At 46.9% G+C, this 13,521-nt stretch overlaps 1 protein-coding gene and 1 pseudogene across 10 annotated transcripts in view; both read right to left on the reverse strand.

Moving 5' to 3' along the window:
• The window catches only part of PCM1 (pericentriolar material 1), a 528,103-nt gene that overhangs the window by 169,724 nt on the left and 344,858 nt on the right, over positions 1 to 13,521 (reverse strand). The window lies entirely within an intron of this gene.
• LOC134946366 (5S ribosomal RNA) lies at positions 12,826 to 12,945 on the reverse strand (annotated as a pseudogene).

Genomic DNA, 13,521 nt, shown 5'->3' on the forward strand with positions numbered 1-13,521 from the left:
ATGAAGGTCACACAGCAGCTACATGCACACACATATAGTCACAATGTACAATGCAGAAATTATGACATGCAATAAAACTGCACTGGACTAACAATACAAAATAATACTCAGTATAGCTATATAATTAGTAGATATATCAATGAACAGTAAAGACTGGATGTATATCACAGGGTACTTGTACTATATAACCCTGACCAAATGCACTGTTTCATAACCAACACTGTCAACAGACACGTAGAATACTTAAGTGTCTTGTAAAATGCACGGCACTGACATGCAAGCGGCTTTACAAAGGAGGATTGCCCAAACAGTGCCAGGAACAGTGCTGCTCAGAGTAATGGCGTCCAAACACTGAGTGGGAGTGAGGGGGAGAGATATAGGCAGCTCCAGGGCGGGAACATTACTGAAAATGGCACCCTGGAGCTGGGGGAGGGGCTACAGGTCCAAGCCTTATCCCCCTGCTGGACCTCACCACTGGTACTATGGGCTGTAATAAAAACGTTTTAATTATGAGGGAAAAACCGACCTGTGCCCTTGCCATGGTGGTTTAGTGGAGTCCCTGCCCGACCACAATGTCCACACCGGCCGCGCCGGACCGCGATTTCAGCGGGACCCGCCTAGGGGACCCACTTACCTCCTCCCTGAGTGCGGCCAAGCGATACAGGAGAACTTCAGCGTGTGTGTGTGGGATTATACAGCGCAGATGTTATATCTGCCCCACCTGCAGTGCACATGGTTTTGCCCATTAGCTATCAAATTTTCAACTGCGATCAGCTCTGAATTACCCCCAAAGTCGGAGGACCGTGTGAACCTTGGACTGCAGGGCCTGTATCTTGTTCTCCAGGAGAAAATAAGGATTTACTCACCGGTAATTCTATTTCTAGTAGTCCGTAGTGGATGCTGGGAACTCCGTAAGGACCATGGGGAATAGACGGGCTCCGCAGGAGACTGGGCACTCTAAAAGAAAGATTAGGTACTATCTGGTGTGCACTGGCTCCTCCCTCTATGCCCCTCCTCCAGACCTCAGTTAAGGAAACTGTGCCCGGAAGAGCTGACACAACAAGGGAAGGATTTGGAATCCAGGGTAAGACTCATACCAGCCACACCAATCACACTGTACAACTTGTGATAACCATACCCAGTTAACAGTATGAACAACAACTGAGCCTCAGTAACAGATGGCTCATAACAATAACCCTTGAGTTAAGCAATAACTATATACATGTATTGCAGAGAGTCCGCACTTGGGACGGGCGCCCAGCATCCACTACGGACTACGAGAAATAGAATTACCGGTGAGTAAATTCTTATTTTCTCTGACGTCCTAGTGGATGCTGGGAACTCCGTAAGGACCATGGGGATTATACCAAAGCTCCCAAACGGGCGGGAGAATGCGGATGACTCTGCAGCTTTGAATGAGCAAAGGCAAGGTCTTCCTCAGCCAGGGTATCAAACTTGTAGAACTTAGCAAATGTGTTTGAACCCGACCAATTAGCAGCTCGGCAAAGCTGTAAAGCCGAGACCCCTCGGGCAGCCGCCCAAGAAGAGCCCACCTTCCTTGTGGAATGGGCTTTTACTGATTTAGGATGCGGTAACCCTGCCGCAGAATGAGCTTGCTGAATCGTGTTACAGATCCAGCGCGCAATAGTTTGCTTTGAAGCCGAAACACCCAGTTTTTTGGGTGCATGCAGGATAAACAGCGAGTCAGTTTTCCTGACTCCAGCCGTCCTGGCTACATAGATTTTCAAAGCCCTGACTACGTCCAGCAACTTGGAAGCCTCCAAGTCCCGAGTAGCCGCAGGCACCACAATAGGTTGGTTCAAATGAAACGCTGATACCACCTTTGGGAGAAATTGGGGACGAGTCCTCAATTCTGCCCTGTCCATATGGAAGATCAGATACGGGCTTTTACATGACAAAGCCGCCAATTCTGACACACGCCTAGCTGAAGCCAAGGCCAACAGCATGACCACCTTCCACGTGAGATACTTTAGCTCCACGGTCTTAAGTGGCTCAAACCAGTGTGATTTCAGGAAATCCAACACAACGTTAAGATCCCAAGGTGCTACTGGAGGCACAAAAGGAGGCTGAATATGCAGCACTCCCTTAACAAACGTCTGAACTTCAGGCAGTGAAGCCAGTTCTTTTTGAAAGAAAATAGATAGGGCCGAAATCTGGACCTTTATGGATCCTAATTTTAGGCCCATAGTCACTCCTGACTGTAGGAAGTGCAGGAATTGACCCAGCTGGAATTCCTCTGTAGGGGCCTTCCTGGCCTCACACCAAGCAACATATTTTCGCCATATACGGTGATAATGATTTGCTGTCACGTCTTTCCTAGCCTTTATCAGCGTAGGAATAACTTCATCCGGAATGCCCTTTTCCGCTAGGATCCGGCGTTCAACCGCCATGCCGTCAAACGCAGCCGCGGTAAGTCTTGGAACAGACAGGGCCCCTGTTGCAACAGGTCCTGTCTGAGAGGCAGAGGCCATGGGTCCTCTGAGATCATTTCTTGTAGTTCTGGGTACCAAGTTCTTCTTGGCCAATCCGGAACGATGAGTATAGTTCTTACTCCTCTCTTTCTTACTATCCTCAGTACCTTGGGTATGAGAGGAAGAGGAGGGAACACATAAACCGACTGGTACACCCACGGTGTCACTAGTGCGTCCACAGCTATCGCCTGAGGGTCCCGTGACCTGGCGCAATATTTTTTTTAGCTTTTTGTTGAGGCGGGACGCCATCATGTCCACCTGTGGCAGTTCCCAACGATTTACAATCTGTGTGAAGACTTCTTGATGAAGTCCCCACTCTCCCGGGTGGAGGTCGTGCCTGCTGAGGAAGTCTGCTTCCCAGTTGTCCACTCCCGGAATGAACACTGCTGACAGTGCTAGCACGTGATTCTCCGCCCATCGAAGAATCCTTGTGGCTTCTGCCATTGCCATCCTGCTTCTTGTGCCGCCCTGGCGGTTTACATGGGCGACCGCCGTGATGTTGTCTGACTGAATCAGTACAGATTGGTTTTGAAGCAGAGGCTCTGCTTGACTCAGGGCGTTGTAGATGGCCCTTAGTTCCAATATATTTATGTGTAGAGAAGTCTCCAGACTTGACCACTGTCCCTGGAAGTTTCTTCCCTGAGTGACTGCCCCCCATCCTCGGAGGCTTACATCCGTGGTCACCAGGATCCAGTCCTGTATGCCGAACCTGCGTCCCTCGAGAAGATGAGCACTCTGCAGCCACCACAGCAGACACACCCTGGCCCTTGGGGACAGGGTGATCATCCGATGCATCTGAAGATGCGATCCGGACCATTTGTCCAACAGATCCCACTGAAAGATCCTTGCATGGAACCTGCCGAAGGGAATTGCTTCGTAAGAAGCCACCATCTTTCCCAGGACTCGCGTGCAGTGATGCACCGACACCTGTTTTGGTTTCAGGAGGTCCCTGACCAGAGATGACAATTCCTGGGCCTTCTCCTCCGGGAGAAACACCTTCTTCTGTTCTGTGTCCAGAATCATTCCCAGGAAAAGCAGACGCGTCGTAGGGATCAGCTGCGACTTTGGGATATTCAAAATCCAGCCGTGCTGTTGCAACACTTCCTGAGAGAGTGCTACGCTGACCAACAACTGCTCTTTGGACCTCGCCTTTATGAGGAGATCGTCCAAGTACGGGATAATTATAACTCCCTTTCTCCGAAGGAGTATCATCATTTCGGCCATTACCTTGGTAAATATTCTCGGAGCCGTGGAGAGACCAAACGGCAACGTCTGGAATTGGTAATGACAATTCTGTACCACAAACCTGAGGTACTCCTGGTGAGGTGGGAAAATGGGGACATGCAAGTAAGCATCCTTGATGTCCAGCGACACCATAAAATCCCCCTCTTCCAAGCTTGCAATAATCGCCCTGAGCGATTCCGTTTTGAACTTGAACTTCTTTGTATAAGTGTTCAAGGATTTTAAATTCAGGATGGGTCTCACCGAACCGTCCGGTTTCGGTACCACAAACATTGTGGAATAGTAACCCCTGCCCTGTTGAAGGAGGGGGACCTTTATTATCACCTGCTGGAGGTACAGCTTGTGAATTGCCGCCAGTACTACCTCCCTTTCCCTGGGAGCAGCTGACAAGGCTGATTTGAGGTAACGGCGAGGGGGAGCCGCCTCGAACTCCAGCTTGTATCCCTGAGATACAATTTGTACAACCCATAGATCCACTTGTGAGCGAACCCACTGGTTGCTGAAGTTTCGGAGACGCGCCCCCACCGCACCTGGCTCCGCCTGTGGAGCCCCAATGTCATGCGGTCGACTTAGTGGAAGCAGGGGAGGATTTTTGTTCCTGGGAACTGGCTGCCTGGTGCAGCTTCCTTCCTCTACCCTTGCCTCTGGCCAGAAAGGATGCTCCTCTGACCCGCTTGCCTTTCTGAGGCCGAAAGGACTGCATTTGATAATACGGTGCTTTCTTAGGCTGTGAGGGAACCTGAGGCAAAAAAGTCGACTTCCCAGCAGTTGCTGTGGATACGAGGTCCGAGAGACCGTCCCCAAATAGTTCCTCACCCTTATAAGGCAAAACCTCCATGTGTTTTTTAGAATCTGCATCACCTGTCCACTGCCGGGTCCATAATACTCTCCTGGCAGAAATGGACATTGCATTAATTCTAGATGCCAGCAGGCAAATGTCCCTCTGTGCATCCCGCATATATAAGACGACGTCTTTTATATGTTCGATGGTTAGCAAAATAGTATCCCTGTCGAGGGAATCAATGTTGTCTGACAGGGTATCAGTCCATGCTGCTGCAGCACTACACATCCAGGCTGAAGCAATAGCAGGTCTCAGTATCGTACCAGAGTGTGTATACACAGACTTCAGGATAGCTTCCTGCTTTCTATCCGCAGGATCCTTTAGGGCGGCCGTATCCTGAGACGGCAGTGCCACCCTTTTAGATAAGCGTGTTAGCGCCTTGTCCACCCTAGGGGATGTTTCCCAACGTAACCTATCCGTTGGCGGGAAAGGGTACGCCATCAGTAACCTCTTAGAAATCACTAGTTTCTTATCAGGGGAACTCCACGCTTCTTCACACAAATCATTTAATTCATCAGATGGGGGAAAAGTCACTGGCTGCTTTCTCTCCCCAAACATAATACCCCTTTTGGTGGTAACCGGGTTAATATCAGAAATGTGCAATACATCTTTCATTGCAGTAATCATGCATCGGATGGCTTTTGTAGACTGTACATTTGTCACATCCTCATCCACACTGGAGTCAGACTCCGTGTCGACATCTGTGTCTACCATCAGAGCTAGCGGGCGTTTATGAGCCCCTGACGGCTTCTGAGTCGCCTGGGCAGGCGCGGGCTGAGACCCCGGCTGTCCCAAGGCTGCTGCGTCATCAAACCTTTTATGTAAGGAGTTGACACTGTCGGTTAAGACCTTCCACATATCCATCCAATCAGGTGTCGGCCCCGTCGGGGGCGACACCACCTGTATCTGCCCCTGCTCCGCCTCCACGTAACCCTCCTCATCGAACATGTCGACACAGCCGTACCGACACACCGCACACACACAGGGAATGCTCAGACTGAGGACAGGACCCCACAAAGTCCTTTGGGGAGACAGAGAGAGAGTATGACAGCACACACCACAGCGCTATATAACACAGGGATTTACACTGCTAATAAGTGATTTTCCCAATAGCTGCTTGTTTTTATCGATTTGCGCCTAAATTTATGTGCCCCCCCCCTCTCTTTTTAACCCGTCTTGTACCTGGATACTGCAGGGGAGAAAGCCTGGGGAGCGTGCTTCCAGCGGAACTGTGAAGGGAAAATGGCGCTGGTGTGCTGAGGAAGAAGGCCCCGCCCCCTCAGCGGCGGGCTTCTGTCCCGCGTTTTCTTTAACTTAATGGCAGGGTTTTTTACACATATACAGTTAGCTGACTGTATTATGTGTATATTTAGCCAAAGGTAATATAATTGCTGCCCAGTGCGCCCCCCCCCCCCCCAGCGCCCTGCACCCTACAGTGACCGGAGTGTGTGGTGTGCAGTGGGAGCAATGGCACACAGCTGCAGTGCTGTGCGCTACCTTAATGAAGACCGGAGTCTTCTGCCGCCTATTTCATCTCCTTCTTCTGTCTTCTGGCTCTGCAAGGGGGACGGAGGCGCGGCTCCGGGAACGGACGATCGAGGTCAGGCCCTGTGTTCGAACCCTCTGGAGCTAATGGTGTCAAGTAGCCTAAGAAGCACAAGCTAGCTGCACGCAGGTAGGTTTGCTTCTCTCCCCTCAGTCCCACGTAGCAGTGAGTCTGTTGCCAGCAGATCTCACTGAAAATAAAAAACCTAACAAATACTTTCTTTCTAGCAAGCTCAGGAGAGCCCACTAGGAGCACCCAGCTCTTGCCGGGCACAGATTCTAACTGAGGTCTGGAGGAGGGGCATAGAGGGAGGAGCCAGTGCACACCAGATAGTACCTAATCTTTCTTTTAGAGTGCCCAGTCTCCTGCGGAGCCCGTCTATTCCCCATGGTCCTTACGGAGTTCCCAGCATCCACTAGGACGTCAGAGAAAGACTCGTTTAAGTGTGGAATTCAGCAGAGCTCTCAAGTGCTACATCTCCCGAGAACGTGTTAGCATAGACTTCCTCCAATCAATAAAAATGTTGTCTGCGCTTGTGTAAAAGCAGCTCAGATAAAATGGATAATTATAGGTTAAAAAACGAGCGCTGAATGATACGTGTAAAATGTGTGTGGCACCTGTAAAAAAGAGTAATGGTTAATTCTTAAAAAAACTTCAGTTTACAGCTCTTTTAAAAAATGGTTAGGTTGGTGGTATCCAGATGTGAATATAAAGTCCGGAATCTAACTGTCCCTAACTTACCCACGGGGATTCCTCAGCCGTTGATGTTGATATGAGGGCTGTCCGTGGCCGGCTTTGTAAGTCGCGGCTCTCACTGCTGCGTCCAGCGGGAGAGAGATGTAGTAGAAAGGCCGGAAAGTGAGACGTCAGTCCGGATCCGCCAAACGGCGGTGGTTGTTCTTCTCTGTAATACCACTTGTCCACCAACGCGTTTCGTGCTGCTGTTCAGAGCACTTTTTCAAGGTGGCTGGTTAGTTAAAAAGTCCTTTATTTATACTAAAACTTTATTGTTCCCATTTGGAAAAAACGGAACTTCCGGGACTTCCGGTCCGGAAGTGACAACAGAAATTGCGGGAAGCACATGGAAAAAATTAAAGTGCTCCATTTTTCTTTATTTAAAATTTGAAGATAGAAAGTTAATTATGCTAAATACAGGTGCCACTTAGTGTAGGGAAATGTGTGTTTATAAAAATACATTAAGTTCGATATCAATATTATGGCCAGATGGTTGTAAGGTTTTTAATTCGAATATCCATTTACTTTCTTGTTTTCTTAGATCAATGGTTATGTCTCCTCCTCTCCAATTTGTTCTTATCTTTTGAATAGGTAGAAATGTGAGTCCAGTCGGATCTTTATGATGTTTCTCTAGGAAATGATTTGATAGGCTGTGTGTTTTAAGTCCCTTTTTTACATTGTAAATATGCTCAGCAAATCTCATCTTTGCTTTCCTTTTAGTTTGGCCGACATATTGGTACCCACAAGGGCAGGTGGCTATATATATATATAACCCCTTCTGTTTCACACGTGAGGGAGTCGTGGACGGTATATTCTTTTCCTGTTGCATATGATTTGAAAGCAGTGGTCGGTCTAGTAGATTTATTTTTGTCGCTCTTGCATGCTTTGCAGTTTAAACACTTATAAAAGCCTTTGCCTGTTTTAGAACTGCTTCGTATTTCGTTCTTAAGATGGCTTGAGACTAGGAATTGTTTAACATTTTTAGCTTTCCGGTAAATTACTTTTGGTTTTTCTGGCAGCATATGTCGTAATGTTTCATCTAGGTGCAGGATATGCCAATGTTTGTTAAGCATTTCTTCAATCACCTTTGAATTACTATTAAATTGAGTGATGAAAGGGAGACATAAAGAAGCATTCATATCTTTGTTTTTATCTTTATATCTTAGTAGATCTTTTCTGTCCATCTGTTCAATTTTTGCAATGTCCGCTTCCAATTTTTCTTTCTTATACCCTTTCTCCAAAAAATTATTCATCATGTCTTCACTTTGTACTTTAAATATGGCAGGATCTGTGCAATTTCTTATTATTCTTTGAAATTGACCACGTGGTATGTTTGCGATCCAATTCTGATGGTGATTGCTGGTTGTTGATAACATGTTATTTCCATTAACGGGTTTGAAATGCGTTTTTGATCGTAAAGTGTTGTCTTGAATATAAATTTCCAAGTCTAGGAAGACGATCTGCTCTTTACTTGTTGTTGTTGTTGTAAGCTCCAGGTTCAAGGTGTTATTGTTTATATGGGATTTAAATTCTTCAAGGTTTTCCTCTGCCCCACTCCATATGAAGAAGATGTCGTCGATATAACGATACCAACACTTGATGTGTGGTAGGTATTCGTTATTCGACCAGATGTTGTCATCTTCCCACTTAGCGAGGAAGAGGTTGGCATAACTGGGTGCCAGTGATGTGCCCATGGCAGTTCCACACTTTTGCAAGTAGAATTGGTCATTGTCCCAGAAATAGTTGTGTGTTAGCACAAATTCAATATTTGCCATTATGAAATTGACTTGTTGATTTGGGAGGTTTGTCATTGTAGTAAGGAAATGTCTATTATGAGCACATCCTAGATCAGGGCTGGCCAAACCAGTCCTCGAGATCTACCAACAGTTCACATTTTCCAGAACACCTAGCTGGTGCTCAGGTGTAATCATTACTAACTGACAATTCTACAGATCTCCAGGAGGCCTGGAAAACATGAACTGTTGGTAGATCTCGAGGACCGGTTAGGCCAGCCCTGTCCTAGATCGTGTGCAATACATGTATATAAAGACTTGACGTCAGTGGTGCACAAAAAGAAGCTATCTTCCCATTTAATAGCTTCTAAATTTTGGAGTATGCTTGTGGTATCTTGAAGATGGCTCTTCTGTTGAGTGACTATTGTTTGGAGAAAAAAAATCTGTGTATTTTGACAAATTAGATGTGACTGATTTAATAACTTCCTCCAATTGCTCTTCCATGTGCTTGACCGAAGAAAATCCACTGTTAGCTGAAAGGTGTTTGTCAAAATCTCTGACGAATGCGCAAGGAGCAGGTGGTCATTTAAATAGGGAAGGATTCTGACCTATCTACAGCGCAGGTGGGCTGCAATGACCTTGGTAAATACCCCAAGTGCCAAGTAAAGTCCAAACGGTAATGCCCAAAATTGGTAATAAATCGGACCAGACCGCAAATATGAGTATGTGTAAATATGCATCATGAATGTCCAATGACAAAATAAAGTACCCTACTTCCACAGCTAAAAATAGGAATTTAATACCTACCGGTAATTCCTTTTCTCCTAGTCCGTAGTGGATACTGGGATCTTGTACTTTAGTACCATGGGGTATACATCGGGTACACTGGAGCTTGGCACTTTAAAACCTTTAGTTTGTGTATGTGTGTGCTGGCTCCTCCCCTCTATGCCCCTCCTACCAGACTCAGTCTAGAAAAACTGTGCCCGAGGAGACGGACATAACATGAGAATAGACGTCGGTAAAGGCAGAGCCGCCAAAGTATAGGCCTGTTGAATGGTCAACCTGAGCCAGCAAGCAATAGATTGCTTAGAAGAAGGCCGACCAATCTTGGAGGCATCATAAAGGACAAACAGCGAGTCAGATTTCTGATGACGGGCCGTCCATTTGACATAAATCTTCGGAGCCCTGACCACATCCAAGGACTCAGGACCAACGGAAGCGTCAGACAAAACCGGAACCACAATAGGCTGATTCACATGAAAAGCTGAGACCACTTTCGGCAAAAACTGAGGACAGGTCCTAAGTTCCGCCCTGTCTTCATGAAGTATCATATAAGGACTCTTACAGGATAAGGCCCTCAATTCAGAGACAAGCCAGGCAGACACCAATGCCAATAACATCACCGTCTTTCAGGTGATAAATTTTAACTCCACCCTATGTAAGGGTTCAAACCAGTCCGATTGGAGAAAGAATAGAACCACACTGAGGTCCCACGGAGCCGTGGAAAGTACAAAGGGAGGTTGCATATGAAGCACTCCCTGAAGGAAAGTCTGCACTTCTGGCAACAAGGCAAGCTGTCTCTGGAAGAAAATAGAGAGCGCAGAAATATGAATTTTAATGGAGCCCAACCGTAGTCCCATATCCACTCCCGCTTGCAGGAAAAGTAGAAAACGACCAATCCGAAATTCCACGGGAGAAACCTTTCGACCCTCACACCAAGAAACATACTTTTTCCAGATACGATGGTAATGTTTTGACGTAACCATCTTCCTGGCCTAGACCATGGTGGAAAGACCCTGGAGGGAAGACATTTTCTAGCTAGAATTTCTCTCTCAATTTACAAGCCGTCAAACGTAGCCGCTGTAAGTCTGGATAGATGAACGGACATTGTGTAAGAAGATCGTCTCGGAGCAGTAGAAAGGTCCGAGTACCATGCCCGTCGAGGCCAATCCGATGCAATTAGAATTGCCTGACCGCTTTCCCTGCTTAGCCTTTTGAGAACCCTTGTGATTAGTAGCAGAGGAGGGAACAGGTATACAAACTGGTACATCCACGTGTCGTCAGCGCGTCCTCTGCAACCGCCTGCGGTTCCCTCATCATGGAACAGTAACGGCATAGCTTCTTGTTGAGTCGAGAAGCCATCAGACCTAACTGCGAACAGCCCCACCAGAAAATTAACTGTTGAAACATCTGGGGATATAGGCCCCATTCCACAAGGATGGAATTCGTGCCTGCTGAGGAAGTCTGCTTCCCAGTTGTCCACTCCTAGGATGAATATGGCTGAGATGGCCCTTGCGTTAGCCTCCGCCCAGAGGAGGATCTTTGATAACTCTCTCATCGCCGCTCTGCTTCTTGATCCCCCTTGTCGGTTTATATACACCCCCGCTATGGCGTTGTCCGACTGAACCTGGATCGCCTGATCCTTCAGGAGATAAGCCTGCAGAAGAGCATTGTAAATTGCCCTGAGTTCCAGGATGTTTATCGGCAGAGCAGATTCCTGTCTTGACCATATCCCATGGAACTGGGCCCCTTGGGTCACAGCCCCCCATCCCCAGAGGCTGGCATCCGTTGTCATTAGAATCCACGAGTGGATATTGAAACTCCTGCCCTCTACCAGGTTAGGAACTTATAGCCACCATAATAGAGAAATCCGGGCTTTTGGAGACAAGGTCACTTCCTGTATCATGTGAAAGTGAGATCCCGACCATTTGTCCAGCAGATCCAGCTGAAATGGACAAGCATGAAATCAACCCATATAGGATTGCCTCGTAAGCAGCCATCATCTTGCCCAGTAATCGGATGCAAAGATGTATGGATACCCTGCGAGGACTGAGCACAGAGCGAACCATAGCCTAGCTAGTCAAGGCCTTGTCCATTGGGAGAAACACCTTTTGAGACACTGTACCCAGAATCATTCCCAGGAACTGAAAACGCTGGGTCGGTTCCAGGTGAGATTTCTGAAAATTCAGGATCCACACATGATCTGTAAGTAGGCGAGTCGTCAGATCGAAGTTGTGCAGCAGTCGCTCCCCGGACACAGCCTTTTTTAGGAGATCGTCCAAGAAGGGGACTATATTGACTCCCATCATGCACAGTTGCAGCATCATCTCTGCCATGACCTTGGTGAAGACTCTCGGAGCTGTGGATAATCCAAAGGGTAAGGCCTGAAACTGGAAATTGTCGTCCAATATGGCGAACCTGAGGTATGAGGGGGCCACATGGGAATGTGTAGGTAAGCATCTTTGACGTCCAAACAAACCAGGAACTTGACCTACTTCAGAGCGGACACCACCGCCCGCAGGGATTCCATTTTGAATTTGAACACCCGCAGATACAGGTTTAGAGACTTCAGGTTCAAGATGGGGCGCACCGAACTGTCAGGTTTGGGAATGACAAAAAGACTGGAGAAAAACCCCGGTTGCATAATGGAGGAGGTACTGGAACCACCACCCCTGTCTGCAAAAGTTTTTGAATAGCCTCTTGCAAGGTAACTTTTGCTGCGGGTAAAGCTGGTAAGCCCGACTTGAAAAATCTGCGAGGAGGTAGTGTTTGAAATTACAGCCGGTAACCTTGGGAAATGAGGTCCCTTCCCCAAGGATCCGGGCAGGACTCCCCCCCACACGTGGGCGAAGTGTTGAAGGCGGGCACCTACCTGAAAGTCGCCTTGCTGCTGGGGCCAACCATCACACGGAAGGCTTAGCGGCAGGGGATCCAGTGGTCTGGTCCAGGGAGACAGCAGTTGCAGGTTTATGGGACTTCCCACGAGATCCTCTGGGAGTGGTGGAGTCCCCTCGGCCCCTGTCTCTGAACCTTGCCACACGAAAGGACTAAGAAAGCCAAAAAGAGGAATTTGGAAAAGACTCTTTTGTGGGAGCACTCTAATTCAGAGGTTGTTGGTATAATTTATGAATTATTAATAAAGACAATATAATTAGCAAAAAATAGATTCAGGGAGTGACTGCATATGAAATTGAGGTAGCTTAGCGAAAATATCGATAAATTAAATTATTCGTGATCCCAAATATTCACGATTTACAAATTGCCAGGAGCAAATTTCTGTGATGCTTTTGTCATCATAATTCTGTATGATATGTCTTATGAAATGTATGACCATCATTCATTCTGCGATTAATATCCATTACGGATTTTTGCAGATGCAGAGAATAAAATCATTGGTCATGCGAATCCCAGTATTGAATGACATACGATTGAGTGCCACTGTGTCCAAAAGCCAATTTATTGCAGTACCAGGGTGTTCAAAGGAGTTCTCCCTTCCTCGTACTGACCCGGCCTTTCACTGCTTAGCTTCCAAGTTCAGAAGAGATTGGGCATCTCCAGTGAAGTGTGACCGCAATTATTGGACTCCTCTCTTTGGTCACTCCAAATATATGCCAAGTGGCTACTAAATGTAAGGAATGGAGAGCGTATGTGATTCGTAGCATTCAGCTGATGAATCAGCGTGTGACACAGCGATCACTGAAGTAAATTGTATGTGTATAATCACTTAAATATGTGGAAAGAATTCAAATGTACCACATATAGGAAAGTATGTGACACGGCGGTCACAGAGAGAAAAAAATGCGTACAATCACAAATATTCGTTAACTGACGAGTCAGTATGCGACACGGCGGTCACAGAAGAATGATCACAGCGGCCACAAAACCTTAACAATCACCAGCTGATTGATCAGCATATGATACAGTGGTCACACATAGATAATTAAATGATAGAAGAATATGTGACACAGCGGCCACAAAACCTTGACAGTCACTAGATAATTTAAACGATAGAAAAATATGTGACACAGCGGCCACAAAACCTTAACAATCACCAGCTGATTGATCAGCATATGATACAGTGGTCACAAAGAGATAAATATAAATATAATCCCTTAATTATACCACATGTGACATGGCAATCACAGAGAAAAT

The sequence above is a fragment of the Pseudophryne corroboree genome, chromosome 1, assembly GCF_028390025.1.
Source record: "Pseudophryne corroboree isolate aPseCor3 chromosome 1, aPseCor3.hap2, whole genome shotgun sequence".
Classification (NCBI taxonomy): domain Eukaryota; kingdom Metazoa; phylum Chordata; class Amphibia; order Anura; family Myobatrachidae; genus Pseudophryne; species Pseudophryne corroboree.